The sequence below is a fragment of the Phyllobates terribilis genome, unplaced genomic scaffold (assembly GCF_046119375.1).
Source record: "Phyllobates terribilis strain yellow unplaced genomic scaffold, ASM4611937v1 Scaffold_694__1_contigs__length_805567, whole genome shotgun sequence".
Classification (NCBI taxonomy): domain Eukaryota; kingdom Metazoa; phylum Chordata; class Amphibia; order Anura; family Dendrobatidae; genus Phyllobates; species Phyllobates terribilis.
Genome location: NW_027363454.1, coordinates 343,531 through 360,751, shown reverse-complemented (window position 1 = coordinate 360,751; position 17,221 = coordinate 343,531). Strand labels below are relative to the sequence as shown.

At 48.1% G+C, this 17,221-nt stretch overlaps 1 pseudogene; it reads right to left on the bottom strand.

Annotated features, from left to right (window-relative positions):
- Positions 1-17,221, bottom strand: part of LOC141236383 (translation factor GUF1, mitochondrial-like) — an 83,547-nt pseudogene that overhangs the window by 53,362 nt on the left and 12,964 nt on the right.

Sequence of the window (17,221 nt, the reverse complement as noted above, 5' to 3'; positions counted from 1 at the left end):
TCCACACCCACCGACAAAGACGGCCACACAGTGGACCTCATCTTCACCCGCCTCTGTTCCCTATCTAACCTCTCTAACTCACCTCTCCCTCTCTCTGACCACAACCTACTTACATTCTCTACCCTCTCCTCTCCAGGGCAACAATCCCCACTCCACAAACTTGCATACCCTTGCAGAAATCTCAAACACCTTGACCTACACTCACTCTCTGAATCCTTTCTCCCTCTTACAGACATTAGTTCCTTACATGATGCAGATGTTGCTGCCACTTTATACAACACCACAACAGCTGCAGCTCTCGATTCAGTCGCCCCCCTCACACATACCAAAGCTCGCACAATCAACAGGCAACCCTGGCACACCGGCCTAACTAAAGAACTGCGACGGGCCTCCAGGGTTGCTGAGCGTAGATGGAAAAGGTCCCACTCCAATGAGCACTTCATCGCATTCAAACAGTCCCTCACTACCTTCAAGTCCACACTCACGGCAGCAATACAAACATACTTCTCATCTCTCATATCCTCCCTGTCTCACAACCCCAAACAACTATTCAACACCTTCAATTCTCTCCTCCGTCCCCCAGTGCCTTCTCCCTCTCCTCTTATTTCAGCAGAAGACTTTGCCTCGTTCTTCAAGCAGAAGATTGACACCATCAGACAAAGCTTTTGCCTAAAGCCCCCACTGCCCCTCCCCACACCTACTCAACCCTCCTCCTCCAAAACTACCTTCTCCACCATTACGGAAGATCAACTTTCCTCTTTACTCTCCAAATCACACCTCACCACCTGTAAACTTGACCCAATCCCGTCCCACCTCATCCCAAACCTTACCATTATCTTCATCCCACCCCTAGCCCACCTCTTCAACCTGTCACTAACAACTGGTGTCTTCCTCTCATGCTTCAAACATGCCTCAAACACACTCATCCTCAAAAAGCCCTCCCTTGACCCATCCTCTCTGTCTAGCTATCACCCCATATCACTTCTCCCCTATGCCTCAAAACTACTGGATCAACACGTCCATTCTGAGCTGTCCTCCCACCTCTCCTCCTGCTCCCTCTTCGACCGCCTACAATCTGGTCTCTGACCGCACCATTCTACTGAAACTGCACTGACTAAAGTCACCAACGACCTACTAACCGCCAAATCTAAGTGACACTACTCTGTCCTCCTCCTCCTTGACCTGTCATCTACCTTCGACACAGTGGACTAATCCCTCTTACTACAAACTCTCTCATCTCTCGGTATCACAGACTTGGCCCTATCCTGGATCTCCTCATACCTAACAGACAGAAGATTCAGTGTCTCCCACTCACACACCACCTCCTCATCTTGCCCCCTATCTGTCGGTGTCCCCCAAGGTTCAGTTCTAGGACCCCTGCTCTTCTCCATCTACACCTTAGGCCTGGGACAGCTCAGAGTCTCATGGCTTTCATTATCACCTCTATGCTGATGACACACAGATCTACCTCTCTGGACCTGATATCACCTCCTTACTAACCAAAATCCCACAATGTCTGTCGGCTATTTCATCCTTCTTCTCTGCTAGATTTCTAAAACTTAACATGAACAAAACAGAATTCATCATCTTTCCGCCATCTCATTCAACCCCCCCCAACTGACCTATCTATCAACGTCAATGGCTGCCCACTCTCCCCAGTCCCTCAGGCTCGCTGCCTTGGCGTAACCATGGACTCTGAACTCTCCTTCAAACCACATATACAAGCCCTTTCCACTTCCTGCCGACTCCAACTCAAAAATATCTCCCGGATCCGCACATTCCTCAACCATGAATCTGCAAAAACACTAGTGCACGCCCTCATCATCTCCCGCCTCGACTACTGCAACCTCCTGCTCTGTGGCCTCCCTTCCAACACTCTCGCACCCCTCCAATCCATCCTAAACTCTGCTGCCCGACTAATCCACCTGTCCCCCCGCTATTCCCCGTCTCTCCTCTCTGTCAGTCTCTTCACTGGCTCCCCATTGCCCAGAGACTCCAGTTCAAAACCCTAGCCATGACATACAAAGCCATTCACAACCTGTCTCCTCCATATATCTCTGACCTAGTCTCTCGCTACATACCCGCACGCAACCTCCAATCCTCACAAGATCTCCTTCTCTACTCCTCTCTGATCATATGATCATTTTTTTTTAACACTCAAAACCCCTATGGATATTTATGGTTACTAAAGGATTCCTTTCCCATTCTTTTGACAGCTCTTCTTTAGGTGTGGACACAGACCGGCATCCGGCATAAAGACATCTGGAGACTTTTCCTTTTTCTGTGATATTGGATAATCTTGTTCATTTCTAATGCTTTAAATCTTTCAAATTCTTTCCGAAAATTGTATCATAAAGGGACTTTCTCAGGTCAGTTTTGCTTGTGGTTGTGTTACCATTATTTGTGCCAAATGTATCAAAGTGTTGTTTGATAAATGTTTATGTAGCACTTCTATCTATCTTTATTTATTTATTTTACTCACTTATATAGCGCCATTAATGTCTGTAAAGCACTGAGGAATTATCATCACTGTCCCCATCGGGGCTCACAATCTACATTCCCTATCAGTATGTCTTTAGAGTGTGGGAGAAAAACGGAGAACCCAGAGGAAACCCACACAAACACGGGGAGAACATACAAACTCCTTGCAGATGTTGTTCTTGGTGGGATTTGAACCCAGTTAGCAACAATGCTAACCACTGAGCCACCGTGTATCTTTATCCACTTTTAACGTCACCCGTCGTTCTTAGACCTATGTAGCTTACCAAGCCCAATTTCTAAAAGTTGCAAGAGTGGTGTAAAATAGGAAGCTGCACATTTTTTTGCGCAAAAATGATGCGTCACAAAATAGTTTTGTTTTTGTTTTTTTAACACCAAAAATTGATGTAAGTTCCTTGCTACATTGCCCCTTTTCCAGCCAAATTTTGTAGAAAAAAAATAAAAGACAAGGTACAGACAGCGGAGTTAAATTTGCCTACAGGAATGATATTGATCTGGAGCGCATCGTACCCAGATACAGTTGTGGCACCCCAGAGGGTCTGGTTGCCACAGTGGTGTTGCTTCCCTTAAAAGAGGTAATACCATGTCTGGAGGCAAGTGGGGGTTTCCTGGTCAGGAACACTATACATGCAACACTTTCCTGGCTCCAGGCCAGCAAGGGGAGCTCCTCCCCTTGGCAACTGGATCTGGAGGCGGGGTTAGTAGAGTTCAGTGTGAGGAGTCGAGTTTAGGACACTGAAGAGAGAGGAGCTAGGGACTGGAGCTGGAGATAGCTCGTCCTAGCTGGACTACACAAGGAACCAGACACCGGAGTCCGCGGCTGTGGGACCCTTCAGGCCCAGCAGCAGATACCGCGGGGCAGGAGATTGCAGGTCTCCTGGCCCCATCAGACGCCCAGAGGCTCAGCAGCACCGAGGGACCAGCACCGCCACGGAGGAGCGAGGCATCCACAAGGCCTGAGCTGCCAGCCATACGGGTGAGCACAGCACGTTACACTCAGGGACGTGGGCTACAACACAGCTTCAAGCAGAATAGCCAAAAGAGTATAGTGAGAACGGCAGGCCTACAACTCCACCTGGCCAAGGGGACTCTATGCTTGCTCCCAGACCGACCGGACCCTTATTACTAGCCAGTACTCCCGTTGGGGCCTGTATAATTGCCACGAGTAAAGACCCTGGGACTGCACTATCTGACTCCGTGTCATTACTGACTACCTGCACCATAGCTACCTTCATCTACACTCGCTGCCCTGGAGCTACACTCTTCCTGTGGGGAGTTACACTACCTTAGCTGCTATACCACCAGCTTCAGAGGAGTGTTCCGCAGCGGCAGTTCCTATTGACCGCATTCCACAGGTGGCGTAGTCGAACATTAAACACCTTTACACATAGACTACCCTTGGTTTGACCGCCCTGGGTCACGGACCGGGTCGTCGCCACGGTGACTACAACCCTCAGCGTCTACAGACCCGGATCCGGGTACCCCATGGCCCAGGGGGCGAGTCAACTTTGGCGCAGTCGGCAGGATTACGTGCCCGTTACCATCGGGTACTGTGCCCCTTCACGTACTATGTTGCATACCGTGGTGAAGTTTTCCCGCCAATTACCGCTGTTTCCCGCCATTGGCCGCCATTTCCGGATCGCCACGCGGGAAGAAGAGGGGCATAACCGCTGGAAGCGCGCGAAGCCCAAGCCACGCCTCACGCACTGACGCAGCGCCAGGTCCTGGAAGGAGCCCCAGCGAGCACTGACGTCAGAATCAAGCGACGCCAGGTCCTCAAAGGAGACCATCGCCTGCGGAACTGCGGCCTACGGAAGCAAAGTGAAAGAAGGTAGGCCATGGTTCACTAGGGAGGAGGAAGACGCCCAATATGGAGGGAACTTCAGCCGCAGGCGCGGCCGCTGCCGCGGTAATGCCAATCTCCATGCCGGTGGCGGCGTGGTTGCCCCAGTGCTCAGGAGAGTCACACACCTTGAGTGACTTTAAAGATAGACTGAGCAGCTTATTTAAAGTGTATCCCCTGTCCGAGGAGCAGAAAGTGAGCATCCTCATAGGTCAGTTAATTGGCGCAGCCCAGAGAGAAGTGAAGTCCTGGTCAGCCAGAGACAAAGGGACTGTGAAAGAGATACTGGCCCGCCTAAAGGACACTTTTGACACCCGTACTACAGAAGAGATAAAAATGAAGTTTTATGGGTGCAAACAACGGGCGCAGGACAGTGTACGGGACTATGCTTTAAACCTACAGGAGGCGCTGAGGGCCATCAAACAGGTAGACCCCGGCAGTGTGCGAGATGAGAACAGACTGTTAACTGAGCAGTTTATTGAGGGTCTACTGTTCAGTGCCCACCGAACCCAGCTACGCATAATGGCTCTGCAAAATCCTGATCTGGACTTTGCACAATTTAAAGACAGAGCCATCCGGGTGCTGCGAGAGTCAACACCAGGTGGCGCTACATCTCACCGGCACCCAGCAATCACCTACCACCAGGAGGTGGTACCCTTTTCCCCAGAGCCTGTAGGAGCTGATGCACAGACTCTGGACAATGCCCCGTCTACAGACCTGCACCTTCAGGACCAAGAACTGACTAAAAGTGTAGCTGCGCTAACAAAAACTGTGCAGTCCTTGCAGGTGTCCCCCAAAGAGAAGATCCAGCTGGCTTCCAGTCTGGAGGACGTCCCGTGGCGGGAACAGAGGAGGATTCCACCAACCAGAGGGAGGAACAGTGACCGCTATGACCAGGACGGACAACCCATCTGCCGCCGCTGTCACCAGCCAGGACATTATGCAAGGTACTGTCATTTAAACGAGCAAAACCTGGGGCAGAGGGCCAACCCCCAGGCGTAAGACCACCAGGCCCACACAGCTGGCGAGACAAGTATGTGGGGGGACGACCGGTCCTACCTGTCGTGCTCGATGGCATTCCAATGAGCGCGTTGCTGGACACTGGATCCCAGGTGACCACTATCACCTACATTCTTTACAAATGATACTGGACTGATTCGGACATTACCCGCCATCCAGATGAACGGTTAAGCATCTATGCCAGCAATGGTCAGCCCGTACCTCAAGTGGGGTTTAAAGAAGTGACCATAAAGGTTGGCAAAGTGGAATTGCCGGCGCAAGGAATGATAATTGTTGACATTGATCGCCGAGAAAGTCATCCCATGATAACCTTAGGCACTAATGTCATTGAAAATTGTCTTTCAGAAATTATTGTCTTGTTACAGAAGGTTGCGGAAACCTCCAGTTCCAGTCAGCAGCGGGTTCTGCAGAGAGAGATCAGAGCCCTGATGAGACGACAACAGGTAGAACTGTCTGGTGGTGAAATTGGCAGTGTCAGGATGAGTGACCCATTCCCTATTGCCATGCCCCCAAGAAGTGAAATGCTGATATGGTGCCGGGCAGCAATCGGTCTCCGGTGTAGAGATTACCAGGCCCTGGTAGAGCCCATCTACTCCAACAGTAGGCCCACCATTTTGACAGCCAGGGGGGTGGTTGATGTTCGCCATGGGAGGGTGCCCGTCCACATCCTGAATATTGGGGAAAAAGAAGTCCATTTGCCCCGGTATGCTACCCTGGCCAAACTATTCACTGTCAGCCACAATTCTATAAAGACAGTGGAACCCTTGCCTCCATCCAAACAGGCGGAGGATAATGGCTCCAAGGGACAGATGGAGAACTGGTGTCAGAAGCTGCATGTGGGCACTGACTCAACCCCTCAACACCAAAAACATGGAGTATACCGGGTGGTGCAGGAGTATGAAAGGGTCTTCAGCAAACACCCGCTCGACTTCGGGCAGGTGAAAGGGGTTCAACACCATATCCCCACGGAAAACCACCCACCCATTAAAGAGGGGTACCGGCCTGTACCCCCTGCACACTACCAAAATACCAAAGGGATGTTACGAGAGATGAAAGAGGCTGGGGTGACAAGAGACAGTTGTAGCCCCTGGGCAGCTCCATTAGTTCTTGTAAAGAAAAAGTATGGCACAATGAGAATGTGTGTAGACTACAGGCAAATTAACCGCATCACACACAAAGATGAATACCCATTACCCAGGATTGAGGAGTCACTAGCTGCATTAAGATCTGCTAATTATTTCTCTACTTTGGATCTCACTAGTGGGTATTGGCAGGTTCCTGTGGCAGAAGCGGATAAAGAAAAGACCGCATTCACAACCCCGATGGGCCTCAGCGAGTTCAACTGCATACCATTCGGGCTCTGCAACGCCCCAGGAACCTTCCAGCGGTTGATGGAGTGCTGTCTAGGACATAAGAACTTCGAGATAGTCCTGCTTTACCTGGATGACGTCATCGTATACTCCAAGTCCTATGAAGATCACCTGAAGCACCTGGCAGAGGTGTTTGAAGCCCTAGCTGGTTTTGGCCTAAAGGTGAAGCCGTCAAAGTGCCACCTGTTGAAGCCCAAGGTGCAGTACCTAGGTCATGTGGTAAGCGCTGAAGGTGTAGCACCAGACCCTGACAAGGTCACAGTAATCAAGGACTGGCCAAGACCCTCCACTATCAAGGAAGTGCAGCAGTTCCTCGGGTTGGTGGGCTACTACCGAAGATTTATCCAAGGCTTCACCAAGATGGCGGCACCCATGCAGGACCTCCTAGTAGGCCAGTCCAGGAAGGCCAAAAACCCGAAGCCTCCATTCAAATGGGATAAGCTGGAAGACGAATCCTTCAGCAGGCTGAAAATGTCTCTCACGGGAGACGAGATACTGGCCTACCCTGACTATGGCCAACCCTTCATACTCCATAAAGACGCAAGTAATGTGGGGCTAGGAGCGGTGCTGTCCCAGATACAGCAAGGCAGAGAAAGAGTGATTGCCTATGCTAGCAGGAAGCTCCGCCCCACAGAAAGGAACCCCGAAAACTACAGCTCCTTCAAGTTGGAGTTCCTCGCCGTAGTTTGGGCTGTGACAGAGCGCTTCAAGCATTATCTCGCCTCCTCCAAATTCACCGTCTTCACGGATAATAACCCGCTGACGCACCTGGACACTGCAAAACTTGGTGCGCTGGAACAAAGATGGATGGCCCGACTGTCTAATTATGAGTTCACCATCAAGTACCGGGCTGGGCGCAAGAATGCAAATGCTGATGCGCTGTCCAGGATGCCTAACTTGCCAGATGGGGGAGAAGACCCGGAGGAGCTGGAAGAGATAGAGATCCCCGCTTTCCACCGCCATGGGATAACTCAGCGCTCACATTGTGTGAAGAACAGGTGCTCTGCCAACAGGGAGGCCACATTTAATGCATTGCCCCACCATGGATGGGCAGAAACACAAGATAGTGACCCAGCTGTCCGCCTAGTCAAGGAGTTGCTGACACGAGCTGACTCGTACCCTGATCCAGATGCTCCAGAGGAGACCAAACAGCTGTGGAAGGAGAAGGGCAAGCTCTTCATCTATGAAGGGAAGCTGTGTCGAAGAGCCATCAACTCCCGGACACATGAATTGGTCTGGCAGGTGGTAGTCCCGAGGTGGGATGCGTCAATGGTCTTCGAAGCGTACCACGATAGAGCAGGACACTTCGGATGGAAGAAGCTGGAAGTCCTGCTACGTGAACGGTTCTATTGGGCTGGCATGAGGAAAGCAATCGAGAGGTGGTGTCGAGAATGCGGACCATGCAACCTGAGAAGAATAGACCGTGACAGCCAGAGGGCTCCTCTGCAGCCCATCATCACCAAACAGCCACTTGAACTGGTAGCCTTGGACCACGTGAAGCTAGCCCCAAGCAGGTCAGGCTATGTCTACGCTCTCACCATCGTAGACCACTACTCCCGGTTCCTGATAGTAGTGCCAGTAAAGGACCAGACGGCTCAGACAGCAGCCAGAGCTTTCCAGCAGCACTTCTGCCGCCTGCATGGTTACCCAGAACGTGTGCTAACTGACCAAGGTCCAGCCTTCGAAGCGGAGGTGTTCCAGGAATTCTGCAACCTGTACGGCTGCAAGAAAATCAGGACAACGCCTTATCACCCCCAGACCAACGGGTTGTGTGAGAAGATGAACCAGGTGGTGATAGACCTGTTGAAGACGTTGCCCCTGGAAGAACGCAGCCTGTGGCCAGAAAAGCTACCGGATCTGGTGGACCTATACAACCATATCCCAGTGAACTCTACCAACTGCACGCCTGCTTACCTGATGAGAGCAAGACCTGGTAAGCTGCCCATCGACCTGGACATGGGAGTCCTAACAACAGAGACGGCCTCACCAGATGCAGACTGGGACACTGAGCGGCAGCTACAGTTCCGCAAAGTGCAGGAGAGTGTTGAAAGAAGTCTGTCCCAAGCAAGACAAAGGCAAGAGAAGACTTACAATCAACACGCACCTGCTGTTCCATTGTCACCTGGAGAGCTAGTCCTTAAGAGAAAGAGACAACTCCACAAATTGGATGACCAGTGGGAGATAGAGCCGTACACCATCCTACCCTCGAGTCATGATAACACCAAAGTGTGTCTCATTAGTAAGGATGGAGGAGAAACATTAGCAACAGTTGCAAGAGATCACTTGAAGAAATGTCCCGAGCAATTACAACACCCTAAAGAAGACCAAGATAGCCCTCAACCCACAGAGGAAGTGGAAGAAATGGTCAAAATGGTACTCGGAGAATTTCCCCGGTCGTGGACCCAAGTGAACAATGCAATTGTTGTGCCAGTCCTCACCTTTCTCCAACCAGCCCCTCAGGAAGCTGCAGAAGTCCCAGAAGAGTTGTAAGAACAATTGGCCCGGGAGGCAGAAGTTTCATCAACAGCAGACCAGGAGAATCAACCCTCTGCTAGTAGCGAACCTGTCTTACCCACGGTAACCCAGAGAATCCGTAGGAAGTTGCCCAACCTACCAGTGTCACCTCAAAATGCAGTTCACACTGAACCCACCACACCAGGGGTAGACACAAGGGACCAGGATAGAACACTGACAGATAGTGTACTCCGTAGATCTACCAGAGATACAAAAGGTCAGCCCCCTGCCCGTTGGAGAATTTAAAATTGCAGAAATTTAAAGTATAGAAAATTTGATATGTTTTATATGGGTGCATTTAACCTGTTTTTTTTCCGGTTACCCAAAAAAGGGCCCAAAAGACTTTTAGGTTATGGACAGTGAATAACCAAAAACTTTGCCTGTGAATAGTTGCACCTATAAAAGTGCCCCTTTGTGCCAGACCACAGAACAAAAACCTGTGGAGGTGGCTGAAGACGTGGTCCAACATCCGGATCATCAATGCCCTGCAGCCACCCCAGGGCCTCCGTGGAGGGTTTGAGACGGGTCCCTCAAGAAGTACACCTTGTTTCAGTGGAATGGACACCTGGTTGCAGACTATACTGTGACCTGTAAAAGACTGTAATCCTTGTAAATATTCTAATGTACCTTGTTATTTTTATTGTTACCTGTTGTATTCCTTGTAAAATATGCTCAGTCCCGGAGTACTGAGATTAACTAGGGGGGAGTGTGGCACCCCAGAGGGTCTGGTTACCACAGTGGTGTTGCTTCCCTTAAAAGAGGTAATACCATGTCTGGAGGCAAGTGGGGGTTTCCTGGTCAGGAACACTATACATGCAACACTTTCCTGGCTCCAGGCCAGCAAGGGGAGCTCCTCCCCTTGGCAACTGGATCTGGAGGCGGGGTTAGTAGAGTTCAGTGTGAGGAGTCGAGTTTAGGACACTGAAGAGAGAGGAGCTAGGGACTGGAGCTGGAGATAGCTCGTCCTAGCTGGACTACACAAGGAACCAGACACCGGAGTCCGAGGCTGTGGGACCCTTCAGGCCCAGCAGCAGATACCGCAGGGCAGGAGATTGCAGGTCTCCTGGCCCCATCAGACGCCCGGAGGCTCAGCAGCACCGAGGGACCAGCACCGCCACGGAGGAGCGAGGCATCTGACGCGCCCCCTGGGCCAGTGCTGTTCAGGGGATACCCGGAGCCAGATCGCTGGGAGTTGTAGTCCTCCGTGGCGGTGACCCGGTCCGTGCCCAGGGCGGTCAAACCAGTGGCAGTCTGAGTAATGTGACAAATGTCCGACTACGCCACCCGTGGATTGCGGTCAGTGGGGACCGCCGCTGCGCTGCAGACCGCTGAGGCTGATGTTGTATGCGCAGCCAAGTATGGGATAACTCCCCACGGGAGAAGTATTGCCTCAGGGCAGCTAGTGTGGATGATGGGAGTGATGGTGTGAGCGTCCCAGTGCTGATGGTGCTGGTGCGGCGATGAAACACAGAGACGTGTGGTGCAGTTCAGGGTCTTTACTGAAGGTATAAGGCAGACCCTCCCGGGAGTACTGGTTAGCAGTAGGGGCCTGGTCAGTCTGAGAGCTAGCAGGATCTCCCCCTGGCCAGGTGGAGTTGTAGTCCTCCCCGTCTCTCTGCACTCTTTCCTGGCTACCTTGCTGTGTGCGGGTAGAAGTAGCCCACGTCCCTGAGTATACCATGTGGTGCTCACCCGTATGGCCGGTGACTTGGGGCCTTCCGTTAGCCTCCGCTTCACGATGGCAGTGCTGGTCCCTTGCTTGTGACCGTGCCTCCGGGCTTCTATGGCCAGAGGACATGGAATCCCCTGCCGGTTGGATTCTGCTGCTGGACCTGGATGTCCCCACAGCCTCGGACTCCGTGTCCGGGTTTAGTGTCTTCAGCCAAGGCGAGCTATCTAGCTTCCAGCCTCTGGCACTCGCTCCTGCTCCTACAGAGCTCCTGTTGTAACTCTCCCTTTCCAGACTCTGACTCTCAGACTCTGTCTGACCTAATCCCGCCCCAGACCCAGTTTATAAGGGCAGATTCCTCCCCTCCCAGGTCTGGGCGGGCAGTGTTGCATGCTTAGGGCTCCTGACCAGAGAAACCTCCCACTTGCTCTCAGACATAATATTTCTATTACTGTGGCAACCAGACCCCTGGGGTGCCACACATCCACAAGGCCCGAGTTGCTAGCCATATGGGTGAGCACAGCACGTTACACTCAGGGACGTGGGCTACAACACAGCTTCAAGCAGAATAGCCAAAAGAGTATAGTGAGAACGGCAGGCCTACAACTCCACCTGCCCAGGGGGACTCTATGCTTGCTCCCAGACCAACCGGACCCTTATTACTAGCCAGTACTCCCGTTGGGGCCTGTATAATTGCCACGAGTAAAGACCCTGGGACTGCACTATCTGACTCCGTGTCATTACTGACTACCTGCACCATAACCACCATCATCTACACTCGCTGCCCTGGAGATACACTCTTCCTGTGGGGAGTTACACTACCTTAGCTGCTATACCACCAGCTTCAGAGGACTGTTCCGCAGCGGCGGTTCCTATTGACCGCATTCCACAAGTGGCGTAGTCGGACATTAAACACCTTTACACATAGACTACCTTTGATTTGACCGCCCTGGGTCATGGACCGGGTCGCCGCCACGGTGACTACAACCCCCAGCGTCTACAGGCCCGGATCCGGGTACACCGCGGCCCAGGGGGCGCGTCACAGTCACTAGCGGGAATGTCAAACATCTTCTCAATTTGTTTCTCCACCCTCTCCGGATCTGCATTCTTCAAGTCTATCTGAAAGCAAAAGTATAAATACTAATTATTTATCAAAGGTAGACAACATCTAGAAACCATATAATAAAACTGGCATAAAATATAGTGCTGAACAAGAGTTTAGGGAGAGATGTACAACTGGCACTGGCCTTTAAAAGGGGTTGTATAATCGTACAAAACTAGCAAAAATGTAAAGTGCCTGTAACACAAGGAACTTGCAATTTACCTCTTAGTAAAAATCCTATTCTTTCTCAAGAACAGAGGAATTTTAATTTCATAATTTTTTTTAATCAAATAATTTTTATTGAAAAACTCCAAATACAAATTTTCCATCTTTCAAATAACATACATGGCATAGTAATTCCATAGTATAAAACATGAACAAAGTATCTGAACTTCAATTCCCATAACCCACCCTAAACCCAAATCCCAACACTTCAGAGAGAACCATTTTCAGAGCAGTTCTAGAATAACGGACTATAGCATTTGTAGAAGGGGGAAGGAGATAAAAAAAGTGACTAACAAAGGGATAGTAGCGTTTTAATTTTATCATTTACTGCTTGATGCCTGAGCCGGGGAGTGCACGCTTGAAAACTGTTGCAGGCTGCTGTAATCACAGGACACAAGCAAACAGCATGGCATTTCCTATCAGCACGGAGGAAGTAAGGGGCAACAGTAATGAAAGTCTCCTTCTACTCCATGCCCCCTGAGGAAGTGTTGACGAAACGCGCGTTGGGGTTGAGGGACGCGTGCATGCCCTACACAGAGCTCCTTCACAACTTCAGGTAATTAATAGCAGCACGCATACACTGCAATTTACTTATTATGGATACTGGTAGATCTTGATTACTTAATCTTGGAGTGCTGTATATTATTAGAGCCTTATTAATTTTGAGAATTGCTCCATAATTTATATTAGCAGCACTCATACACTGCACTTTATTATTCATGGATACTGGTAGATCTTGATAGGTTACTTTATCCTGGTGTGCTGCATATTATTAGAGCCTTTTTAATTCTTAGAATTGCTTTCCATTTTATACTAGCAGCACACACACATGGCACTTTACTTTATCCAAGACACAGATCCTGTTATGAGTTTGATAATTATTTCTTTACCTTATATGTGATTTTGTTTTCTTTTTTATGTACTAATTATTGGATTATTGTATTATGGATTTCTGGTTGAGACCATTTTTTACAATATTGAACTTCTCCAAATTAGACATAATTTGATTTTCTGAGTATACAGTGGCTATTGGGCAGTGCTATCCGCTATCCCTCACTTTTGAGGTACTGCATATATATATTTTTTAAACGTTGTTTACAAATGAATTTTCTGTATTAATAAATATTTATTTTAATGATAATGGTTGTGGTCTTGGTTTGATTGCCCCCCTTATGATTAGGAGAGGGGTGTCATTCTTTTGATTTATAGATTATTTATGACCATATTGATTTTGGACCTATTGATTTATTATCTGTAGAGTATTAGATGTGATTTAACCCCTTAGCGAAGGTGCTATCACTATATGAAGTGGGCTCACATGCTACATTACATAGCGGGCACCTGAGTAAAGGCCGGTTTCACACATCAGTGTATTTTATTTTTTTTTCTATTGTGAAAATCCTAAGTGATCAAGAGATTGCCGATTTCAAGATCCTGGACTAGTAAAACATGCAATAAGAAAACACTTTTAAATATATGTATATGCACTGCTCAAAAAATAAAGGAAAACTTAAACAACACAATGTAACTCCAAGTCAATCATACTTCTGTGAAATCTACCTGTCCAGTTATGAAGCAACACTGATTGTTAATCAATTTCTCCTGCTGTTGTACAAATGGAACAGACAACAAGTAGAAATGATAGGCAATTAGCAGGACAATCCCTTTAAAGGAGTGGTTCTGCAGGTGGTGACCACAGACCGTTTCTGTGTCTGTCAGCACCGTGTCCAGAGCACGGAGCAGACCCCAGGAGATGTGGAGGGGGCCGTAGGAGGGCAACAACCCAGCAGCAGAAACTTTGTGCAAGAAGTAGCTGTGCCAGAGCCCTGCAAAATGACCTAGAGAAGGCCACTAACATCCATGAGTCTGCTCAAACTGTCAGGAACAGACTCCATGAGGGTTGTATGAGGGCCCGACATCCACAAATGGGTGCTTACAGCCCAATACTGTGCAGGGTGATTGGCATTTGCCAGAAAACACCAAGATTGGCAGATTCAGCATTGGCGCCCTGTGCTCTTAACGGATGAGAGCAGGTTCACACTGAGCACGTGAGACAGTCTGGAGATGCCGTGGAGAACATTCCTCTGCCTGCAACATCCTTCAGCATGACTGGTTTGGCGGTGGGTGAGTAATGGTGTGGGGTGGCATTTCTTTGGAGGGCCGCACAGCCCTACATGTGCTAGCCAGAGGTAGTCTGACTGCGATTAGGTACTGGGATGAGATCCTCAGACCCATTGTGAGACAATATGCAGGTGTAGTGGGCCCTGAGTTCCTTCTGATGCAGAACAATGCCAGACCTCATGTGACTGGAGTGTCAGCGGTTCCTGCATGATGAAGGCATTTATGCTTTGGACTGGCCTGGCTGTTCCCCAGACCTGAATCCAATCGAGATCATCTGGGGACATCATGTCTCGTTCCATCCACCAACGCCATGTTGCACCACAGGAGTTGACTGATGCTTTAATCCAGGTCTGGGAGGAGATAGCTCAGGAGAACATCTGCCGTCTCATCAGGAGCATGCCCAGGCATTGTAGGGAGGTCATACAGGCACGTGGAGGCCACACACAATACTGAGCAGCATTTCCTTGTCTTGAGACATTTCCACTGAAGTGGGATCAGCCTGTAATTTGATTTTGCACTTTGATTTTGAGTATCATTCCAAATCCAGACCTCTATGGGATATTAATTTTGATCTACATTGAGCATTTTTATTTTTATTATTCACAACGCATTCCACTATGTAATGAATAAAGATTTGCAACTGGAATATTTCATTCAGTGATATCTATGATGTGGTATTTTAGTGTTCCCTTTATTTTTTTGAGCAGTGTATGTTAGTTTTGAAATCACCTGCCCCCCTAACCTCTCTTCCCCAAGTGTAACTGGTAGAAGTGCACAAAGCAAAACTTATATATATTTATTGTGTGGACGAGTAACCATGCGGCATTACCAAATATCTATCCCATACCCAAATAAACAACTAAATGAAAAAACAAAGCCCCAGAATTTGCATTTTTCAGATCGTTGCACTCCCCCCTCCACACCACACTAAAAATGATCAAAATGTCATATATCAATAAAAAATGTGCACAGGTGCGAACACACTACTCCATTGACAGGAAAATTTAAGTTATGGACCTCAATAAATGGTGACACCATTTTTTTTTTTGTTGTTTTTAATATAAACTATTATCTTTTTCCAGCCACTCCAGGCTGGGGAGAATTTGACTCTGCATTCTCTTTCAATGAGATTAGCACTCATGGGGGTCAGGAATTTTATTGGACTCTATACAGGTTGTACACCTTTAGCTCTGAAAAGCTTTAGGATCATCTACAAATGTATGTGTATAACGGTATAAAAATAAATAGAATAGAGCTGATTATATTGGTTACAATAACATGAAACCCTAGCAGAAACCTTCAGGATAATTGAGCAGATGAAGTCACATTTTACTCTTTGGCCTCCTCTCCAGTGGTGGCGGGGTCCGTCTTTATTTAGGTGGACACAGAAGCGTTGTAGACCGTACTTTAGATGAAGACCTTGATGTAGTGCTCATCATAGAGCACTGTATAAGTGAACGTTGCCTACGTGATATTTGATAGAATCTGTTATTGCTTTAACCGGTAATTCAGCAGTTTGAGACTCCAGACCCTTGTGCTCACACTGTATGTATTGCAAAGGGAATAAGTTTCACTGCCTAAAAGTGCAGCTTATGATGCCAATGCTGAATCATCACTTTAAATGTTTTTGGGTGGAAATGCTAATGTTTAGTTATTTTCTTAATCTTAGTGAAGTGAAGAGATAAAAGAGTGTTCCCTCTCCAGATGCTATAGTTTTGTCTGATAATGAACCCTCAAGTCCACGGATGAATGGCTTAACAAAGGCACAGGAGCTCAATTCTGAAACTTTTTTGGTAAGAACATTTTATATTCTCCAGTTTCCACTACTCTTGCTTTTATGTAATTATTTTGATATGGGATCATAGTTTTTAATTCACTGTAGCTTAAAGAGGACCTGTCACCAAAGTTTCCAATTTTTGCTCTGATTTGATTCCGGGTTCATTGCATTTTTATTTTAAAAAGCGCTATGTGGTTCCAGAGAGATGCTGCTTATTATTTAGTACTGATTTTATCATCTTTACAAGGGGGGCGCTGCTGAGTGAATTATGCAAAGCAAGCTAAAGCAAGTCCCTGAAAATCGTGTGAGAAACACCCCTTGTAAAGACCGTAAATAAAATAAAAGCCTATTTCTTTGCAACCGTACTACGGATTAAAAACAAAACCCTGAATACTTCAGGGGAGCAGTGGGAATAAAATTAGAGCAAAAACTGTTTACTTTTCACCTAATGACAGGAAATCTTCAACATTATAGATAAAAATACAAGTGGATTTAAAGGGAGCTTGTTTAACTAATATAACAAAATGTATTTACCTACAGCCATAGTGATAATCTACAGGTATTGGTTTTGTTTTTTTTAATACCTGTAGCAGTGTAATTGCAAGTGCTGTTGCAGGGAGAAAATGAAATATCTATTCTCCTTGAAACAGCTCACTTCCTATCATAAGGGCTGTAAAGTCAGTGCTCAGTACACAGTGATCACACTGTAATCACTCCCCCATACCCCTTGACTGATCTACTGTTCTGTAGCGTGTGAGCAGGAGCAGTGACTACAGTGCGCTCACTAACTGTTCACATTCCAGCGCCGCCTCGAAGGCTGGAAGCAAGCGGCTGCAGAGAGAACATAACTTAATTTTCTCTCTGAAGTTGCACTTCCAGTTAAAAAGGTATATATTTAAAGGGAATCTGTCAGCAGGTTTTCTTATGTAATTTGAGAGCAACATGACGTAGGGGCTAAGACCCGGATTCCACAATGTCACTTGTGTGGTGTGTTAATAAAATCAGGAAAGTATCACTATAGGACTGCTGCCTCATGCCTCCTAGTCAATTGCTCTGTGTAACCCTGCCCCCACTACTGACT